Genomic DNA, 9,343 nt, shown 5'->3' with positions numbered 1-9,343 from the left:
CTCGTGGTGAACTGCGGCACGTCGGGGAGGCATTCTGTTCAACACATGCATTAGTATAAAAACCAACTTTACCATCACCACTCCACACAACCTTTCCAAAGCGATAACACAACTTTCCATACACAACATGGTAAAACGAACACAACGATAAAACAACGGAAACTTAATTATCTTAAAACCAACAAGTACGTGTTTCACAAGGTCTTTGAAACAGGGAAGGAAAAACAACGGCAAAAGAAACTACTATATAGTTCGTCAAAACAAAACATTCGAAACTAACAAAACAGCAACAGAAACACTACTCCTCGGGAGCTCTCTCGTAATTCGCCCCTTCCTCGCTATCAACTTCAACCTCTCTCGCAAGGGGCTCTTCTTCGGGGTCTTCCTCATCCTCCATGGGATCCTCCTCGTCTTCAAGGGGATCTTCTTCCTCTTCCTCATCACTCTCCCGCACATCAGTAGCGTCGTCGATATGCTCATCAACCACAAGGACTTCCGTCGCGGGAGGTGCGGAGGTACGCATCCCAAGCCTTCTCCTCTTAGGGCAGTTTGGTTGCGGCGTCTCACTCTCGTATCGACCCACGCTGTAGGGACTGCGGCTCGATGAGGACGCCTCCTTCCTAGGAGGAGCATAGGGTGGCGGTCCACCACGAGCATCGACCAGTGCTTCCAAGAGAACCTTCACAAAACCATGCATGTCTCCCTGCATGCTGTAGTCGGGAAGCTTATGCCAGATGTATGACCGTGAAGCCTCGTCGGCCCACCTATTCCAAGGTGTCGGTAGTCCATCAATCAATCTCTTGATTCCCTCATAGTGCCTCACTCCACAGCCATGAGCATCCCGCCATAAGGTCAAGTAATCAGCGACATAAGATATCAAAGGGGCCCTCGCGTCCCTCTCGAACTCGCGATACATTTTCACCGCCCGCAATCCATTCTTGACGTACCTTCCCCTTAGCGGTGCGTGGATCGTGATCGCCATCTACAAAAAGTAAGTTCCCTTAGCAACCACTCGCAGAAAAAAAGAAAAAAAAAGAAAAAAAAAACAAAAAGGGCGAGGTAGAAAAAAATATATATAAAACGTATAGAGAACGTCATCCGTGTTACCGTGCATATACCTGTCGATTTCTATAAGGAAAAAGTCATAGCAATTCTTTTCTTGTTAAGTTATCATCTAAGGATAGATGTTTCGTATTTTATAAACGTGGTACTATTACAATTTCATCAATCCTTCGATCTAACGCTAATCGCGCTTCACAAGGTTTTCCCTCGTCTCGTCATCTCATCATTCCTTGGAATTCGCGCCTTTCTGCGCTCCATTCATTCTTTTAATTCTAATATGCTTTGTTTCAAACTTTTGCCTTATTTCATGTTGAGCGCGGCGAGACGGAGTGTTGAGCTTTAAACGGATACTCTTTTAGTCTAGCGAAACGAGTCTAGACTAGATTGAATAAACGACTCTCGGTCCAGAGCGGAAGGAAAAACCTGGCTCTGATACCATTCTGTCACGACCGCACTTCCTAAGGATAGGAAACACGGGAAAACGTGACTAGTGGGGGAACTAAGAAGCGGGAAAGAAGGGGGAATAATCAATTCAAGGCAATACAACTTAACAATCAAAGAGGAAATTCCATTTAAATCGATCAACGTTTCACAACCCAAGTCTCATAATGAAAGATAACAGAGTTCAACCATAAAGGAAGTAACAGAGTTCAACAGTTCAAAGAAAATAACAGAAATTCTGAAAACATTGAGTAGCGGAAGCAAATTTTGAGAGTGTAGCTACTACTACGTATGAAGACATAATAGTAACCGGAACAGTGATTTGATACGTTCTTGGATCATCGCTCAACATCCTCCGCCTCCCGACCTCGCTCAACCTGCACATAGGGAAAACATATGCAGGGGCTGAGTACTTAGTGCACCCAGTGAACTCATGCCCAAAAACATTCACCGTTAAGATATGTCAAGCCATCGTCGAGTGAATCCCGGGTTTTACTTTAAAAAAGGCCGAGAGACACTAAAGTTCATTTCCTTAAAAAGTGTCCGCGCGGACTAACATCATCCTCCATCATATACCATATCTGAACCATCATGTGAAACGAGACTGTGGCCACAATCTCGATCACTGGACCGGCCGACCTAGGGGACGGCTCACGGTCCCCATCAGTGCACTAGTCTAAGTAGGGCGTAGACCCTAGTTAGACCCGAATTCGTTTACCATCAAATTCTAGTAGAGTTTTATTCTAGTAGACAATCAGATAGGCAGTTTCAAAACATAAACACGACATGACATACTTATAGAAACATCCTTATAACATCGTAAGCATATTGATTCAAAATAAACGTTAAAGAATAAAGCCCACCTCAAAAGCTTAGGATTTCCGTAAAATTCCTCGTTCCGACTTTTAGCGTGCGTGCGAACCACCTTTTCGGAAAACACATAAAATTCATATCAAACCTCTGTAACGACGATAATTAGAATGCATGCACTCTAATTAAATTCTTTTAATTCTCTTTCTCGATTTTCGCGCATTTTCGGTTATTCGGCGGCTGCCCAAGGCGTCGCGTGCGACGCCGGTCGGCCGCTTACACTCGTTCTTTCCTCCGTTGGCTCCTCGTATTTTCCATAACGTCGAAAATAACTTCTATAAATTATTTACGCGCATACTTTAATTTCCGTAATTATTTACCGTTGAAAAAGTATTACTTCATACTTAGGTAAATTATTCTTCTTCAAAAAGTCTTCCGGAAATTACTGAAATAATTTCCCCCGATTAAATTTTAATTATCGGCCCAAGCGATTAAATTTCTTAGTCACCTTATTCCTCCAAAATTACATAATGAGCCCCATCAATTAAAGAGGCCCAACTATAATTATACTTCCAATTACTTATTAAAAGGCCCCAACAAAAATTAAACAAAGGCCCAAACTCCTCAAAAAAAAAAACAAAAGAGGCCCAAACTTCATTACTCTCCTACCCCACTTCTCTCTCTCTCCTCTTATCTTCCCTCTCTCTCTCCCCGTCCCTCTCTCTCGGCCTGCTGCACTTCACACCGCAGAGCCGCCGCCGCTCGTCGTCGGGAGAGCTGCTGCCCGCCGGAAGACACTGCTGCCGCCAGGAGCTGCTGCCGTCGCCGAGGGTGCTGCAGTCGTCGCTGCCATTTGATCGTCGCCGTCGCAGACCGCAGGGGAGGAGCCGCTGCTGTCTCGTCGGGGAGCCGCTGCTGCGGGAAGGGTCGCACGACGCCGCTGCCGCAGGGGAAAGCTCCTGCCGTCGGAAGCCGTCGCCCGCCCCGGATCGTCGAGCACGGCTGTCCGCCGCTGCCCGCCGCCGGCGGTGGATTTTCCTCCACCGAAACCATTCCGAACCCGCCCGGAAACACTCCGCAAGGACTCGCAACACGTGTTATTAACATAAAGCTAAGTTCTTTCTAAGATTCGACAATGTACGGTGATCGTTCGGAGGGTTCCACGTTGAATTCTACTTAGTTTGATTATGGAAGAAAAGCTATGGAACAAGGATGTATATCATGTATGCAAAGCTAGTAAACGACTCATGCTTTGAGGATGGAAGAAATGGTATACCTCAAGAGCTTAAATTTTACGGTGGTTGAACGAAAATGGTGGAACCAACTCCTTCTTCTCCCTCCTTCCTCTCGGCTATCTCTCGCCGCTTCTTCTTCTCCTTCTTCTCTCTTCTCTCTTCTTTTTTTTTTCTTTTGCCAAGTGAAAGTGGTGAGTGGGTTAGAGGGGTTTGAGGAGGGTATAGGTATTGATGAGGGAAGTGGAGAGGTGGAAAAAAAAACCGATCGGTCATCATGGGGGGAGAAACCGTCGACGTGGGGGGAGAAGGAGGAAATTAATTTGGCTTAGTTAAATTAAATCTATACTTGGGCTTCCATGATTTAATTTCAATTGGGCCAAAATCAACAATTAAATCACAAGCTCAATTAGAAAGGATTTAAAGAGTTATTAAAATTCAAGTTATTTCATATTTAATTGGACTTCAAATTTATTTTGGAAAGTCCAAAATAAATTCATACATTTATATATTTTTCATATTTTCCTTCATCAATTAAAATTCACGGTCCTTTATTAAATTTTGTTATCTCATTCTTCATAACCAAAAATTTAAAGTACGAGAAATCGTACATAATTTATATTTGGTGTTGTTCCAAATATAATATTCATTCAACCGTTCCTTGCTTTACGCGCGTCGTTATCCATAAAACATATATTTCTTTCCGTTTAATTCATTCGTCTTGCTAAAGAATAGCAATTTCATCATCGACCTTTCAACGAGACCTTAAACATGTCTCCCAACGTTCATTTTTAAAAAGAAAACACATTCCTTTTTCCCATCAAACCCATAAACCATAATTTTTCCCATAACACATCTATCGAGAAGCATAGCATTTCGAAATAATTTTATCAATTATTCCGTTACATAAAAGTAAATTTCAAACTTAAGGTTCGGGTGTTACACACCTGCAACTTGTTCGGAGATGCCCAACAAGCAAACAAAAAATATAAGTTGGGATGTGAAAGAAGATTTAGCACTTATGTCTTCTTGGGTCTATGCAAGCATAGATAGTGTGCGTGGTAAAAATCAGAAGGGAGAAGCACTATGGTTATGTGTGCAAAATTTGTATCACGTAAGTCAAGCAGAAAATCCAGATGAAATTAACAAAAGAAACTTAGAGTCTATGAAGTGTCTGATGGAAACATACTTAACGAAAATGCTAAAAAAATGGGTGGCTGCTTGCAGAGAAGCAAACGCGCGAAGGAAGAGTGAAATGAGCGACCAAAATGTTGAGAATGAAGCTCATAGCATCTACCAAGCAGCAGGCGGCAACAAATTTCATAATTTGATAGTGTTTAATGAAGTTATGAGCAAACATCCGAAGTGGAGTATTCATGATACAACACAGGTATTTCCTAATAATGAAAATGTTGCTTATGAACAAGATGGTAGCAACTCAAAGAGGACAAAGACTTCTGAATCTGGCGAGTATACTATCCCTTCAAATCCGGAAACTCCTACATCTGGACATTCAACTAGTTCTCGGCCTATAGGCAGAGACAAGGCAAAAAGAAAAGGAATAATTAAGGTAACACAATCTGATTATATTAATGTCAAGTTGCTACAGAACTTCATGCACTAAGGATAGCTAAAGATAATGAGAACGAACTAGTGAAGACTCAACTGTAGATAGAACGTGAAAAGCTGAAAAAGCCCAAAAAATGTTGATTAAGTTGTTGGACAAAGAGCACTTGTCCCTAGAAAATCAAGAGATGAAACACGGACTAATGGAGATTGTGTTTGGAAAATGAATGATTTTAGTTTGATATGAGTTTGGTGTATCAATAAGTTATGTGAGTATTAGTTTGGTGTGACATTAGTTTAAGTAATACTCCCCCCGTCCCATTAAATATGCAACATTTGCTTTTCGGCACGAGATTTTATGTAGTGTTGTTTTGTGAGTTAATAAAGAGAGAGTAAAGTAAGATAGAAAAAAAAGTAGAGAGAGTATTGTTTCCATTTTTAGAAACGTTTCATTTTTAATGGGACAAACCAAAAAGGAAAACGTTTCATTTCTAATGGGACAGAGGGAGTATTAGTTTGGTGTGCTTTTTTAATTATGTAATGTTAGTTTTGTGTAATCTTAATTTGCTTATGTTGGTGTGATCTTTGTTTGTACTTTATGTAATATTAATTTTGTGTGATATAAATTGGTGTCACATGCATTTTTCTGCAAAAGCAATTGAGATGTCATAAACATTATTTCTTTATCACATGCATTTGTAGATATGATTTTTGTGACACATGCATTTTCCTGCAAAAGTAATTGAGATGTCACAAGCATAATTTCTTTATCACATGCATTTGCAGATATGAGTTTTGGTGTCACATGCATTTTCCTACAAAAGTAATTAAGATGTCACAAACATCAGTTCTTTATCACATGTATTTGCAGATATAAATTTGGCCACATGCATTTTTTTGCAAAAGCAATTGAGATGTCACAAACATTATTTCTTTGTCACAACATTAGTTCTTTATCACATGTATTTGCAAATATAAATTTGGTCACATGCATTTTCCTGCAAAAGCAATTGAGATGTCACAAGCATCAGTTCTTTATTGCATGCATTTGCAGATATGAGTTTGGTGCTACATGCATTATCTTACAAAAGTTTTTGAAATGTCACATGCATCACTGTAAGTGTTTATCACATGTTTTGGTGAAAAATTGATTTCCGTATCGCATGCATTATCCTGCAAAAATTATTGATATGTCATATGTTTTACTGCAAGTGTGTCTCATATGTCTTGGTTTAGTATCACATTCAAATATATTTAGTTTATAAATAGCTCGTGGAAATTTTTTGAAGATAACACCAACTACACATTCCACATCCAAAACAATATCTTCCAGTGAAAACTCATCACTTTCATCAGATTCAAGTTCTGATGATTCAAATACCATAGCACTCAATTAATGGGAGGAACGAGTTTCTCAGCAAAATCATTAAATATATACAATTGTTGAGAACATGTTATCCACCAATCCCAATCAAACTATACGGACCAGAGGTCTTCCGACGCCGATTTCGCATGCACAAATTCGTATTCCTTCGGATAGTGGATAGTAGATAGTAGAAGCTATTACTGCTAATGATGGGTATTTTCAAGAGAGATGCGGTGCTACAGGGAGACAAAGTTTGTCATCGTTACAAAAATGTACAGGAGCTATGCGGGTGTTGGCATATGGGACATCATCCGATGTCGTTGATGAAAATTTGCGGATGAGTTCAACGGTGACGAGAGATTCTCTAATACATTTTGTTGAAGGTGTTATTTCATGTTTTGGTGCCACATATCTTAGAAGACCTACTGAACAAGATCTGGCTAGACTTCTATATGTAGCAAATCAACGTGGTTTTCCATGCATGATTGGGAGTATAGACTGCATGCATTGGGAATGAAAGAATTGTCTTAACGCATGGGCTGGACAATATACAGGGAGAAGTGGAAAACCAATGATCATTTTGGAAGTTGTAGCAACATACGACTTATGGATATGGCATGCATTCTTTGGAACTCCAGGTTCGTGCAATGATATAAATGTACTCCATAGGTCTCATGTTTTTGATGATGTCTTAGAAGGTCGAGCACCATATGTTAATTACGTAGTAAATGGTCATCAGTATAATAGGGCATATTATCTTACTGATGGCATATACCATGCATGAGCTGCATTTGTCAAGTCAATCACTTCTCCACAAACTCAAAAGCATAAGTTGACTGCTCAATTCCAAGAGTCTATCAGAAAAGATGTTGAACGAGCATTTGGAGTCCTACAAGCACGTTTTGCTTTTTTACGAAGGCCATGCCTTATCTAGGACAAGATGTTGATGGAAAAAAATTATGATTGCTTGTATCATCATGCATAATATGATAGTAGAAGATGAACGTGATACATATCAAAATTATTATGATACTACTGAGTTTTTTGAAGATACACCTACAAGAGCACAAAAAGGAAATGCTGAAGCTTTTTGCTACTCTACTCAACGGATCGAGAGTTTGTTTTCTTATATAACAAATCGAGATCAACTCCGCAATAGAGAAGCTCATATTGTCCTTCGAGATGATTTGATTGAGCACATTTGAGTAAATTTTGGCAAATAATTGAACGTGTAATGTTTATCTTTTTTTTTAGTTATCTTTCTTATTTTTCACTTTAGTTTGTAGTCTGGTTTATTTATTTTCTATTATTGTACTGTGTTTCTTTTATTTGTGCATTTTTATTATGTTGTACTTCAATTATATATGAATGTGTAATAATTCTTATTATAAATTTGAATCACAAAATAATTTATATAATTTTTATATGAGTGTTTAAAATATATTTGAATAAAATTATAAAATTTATATTGATTAAAAGTATATGAAAAAGAAACTATGTATTGGGGTTGAGTTGGAGTCATTGATGGAAGTAAAAGTTTTAATAAGTTGGGAGGTTGTATATGTGGATGAAAAAGATGAATATTTTATTTAAAAAGTTGATTGGGGTTGGGTTAAGTGAGAGTCACTGATGACGATAGTCTAATAGAGCTACTTGTGATTATTCCAATTAATTATATTTACTAATTTACTACTATTACTTATACATTGAGAATTATGATTTCTAGTTATTTGCCATTTCATTTATTTAAAACCTAACATACAGTTGGTTATGATTGAGATCTACTTTGATGTCAAAACCTTTATCATAATAAAGTGAGTCACACATTAATTTAAAATTTCAAAATCCATAATATATTTATGCTCATATTTGTATGTATACTACTTCACCTGTTAAGATAAATATGAACAATTTTTTGTAGTGCGTTATTGAAAATCATGAACTTTTGAATTTAGAAAATATTTGAGTAATACATTACCCCTATATAATGTAACGTGGACCTCATTATCGGCTAACATTGCTTTTGTTATCTTTTTTTTTCCATATTTCTTAATTTACCAATTTTGCATTAAAATCAGTGCACCACCAAAAGTCAGTATTTATTAGGGACGAAGGGAGTATAATAATATTAAAAAAGGTCTTTTACAATTTTTTTAGATACTCAAATTGAATCGAATTGAATATTGATATTTTTGAAAAAAATGAAACAGAATGGACCGAAATGTGAATAAAATCGAACAAAACTTTAAAATTCAATTTGATTCGTTCAAATATTCATCTTTTGGATTTTTTTTTCTCACTCCTACATGAAATATATGAACATAACAAGTTTGATAAAATGATTGAATAAATTTGTTGTGGGTATATTCTTTTCGTTTGAATTAAGGTGATAAATATCATTCCGTATTTCGTATTTTTACAGAAAATCCCTCAATTTTTCCAAAAATATTTAATACATTTAAGAAATCATTAGGAAATTATAAAAGATGATTCACAGTTATTTTTGTTCTTGTTTCCCAAAAGTAATTCGAATAGCAATTTGTTGTTATTCGTTCATAACATGTTCAATAATTTCTGGGAATAATTTGGTTTTCAATTTATTGGTTTGAATAATTTGTCAGAATACGTAAGAGCTTAGTTTTGATCAACATTTAATTTGAACGAATAATTTAGAGGATTTATGATGATTTATAATATTTTCAAGAAAAATGTAATTCTTTTTTCCAAATCTGCAATATTTATCTTGAAAATTTAAATTTTTTCCTAATTAATGAAATTTTTTTATATTTGTGTCCAATTAATAATAGCGTGTGTATTTGAAAATATATCCAACATATTTTTTTTTCAAATTTGAATATTCCAAGAA

Source organism: Salvia splendens, chromosome 7, assembly GCF_004379255.2.
Source record: "Salvia splendens isolate huo1 chromosome 7, SspV2, whole genome shotgun sequence".
Classification (NCBI taxonomy): Eukaryota; Viridiplantae; Streptophyta; class Magnoliopsida; order Lamiales; family Lamiaceae; genus Salvia; species Salvia splendens.
Note: the sequence above shows the minus strand (reverse complement) of the source record.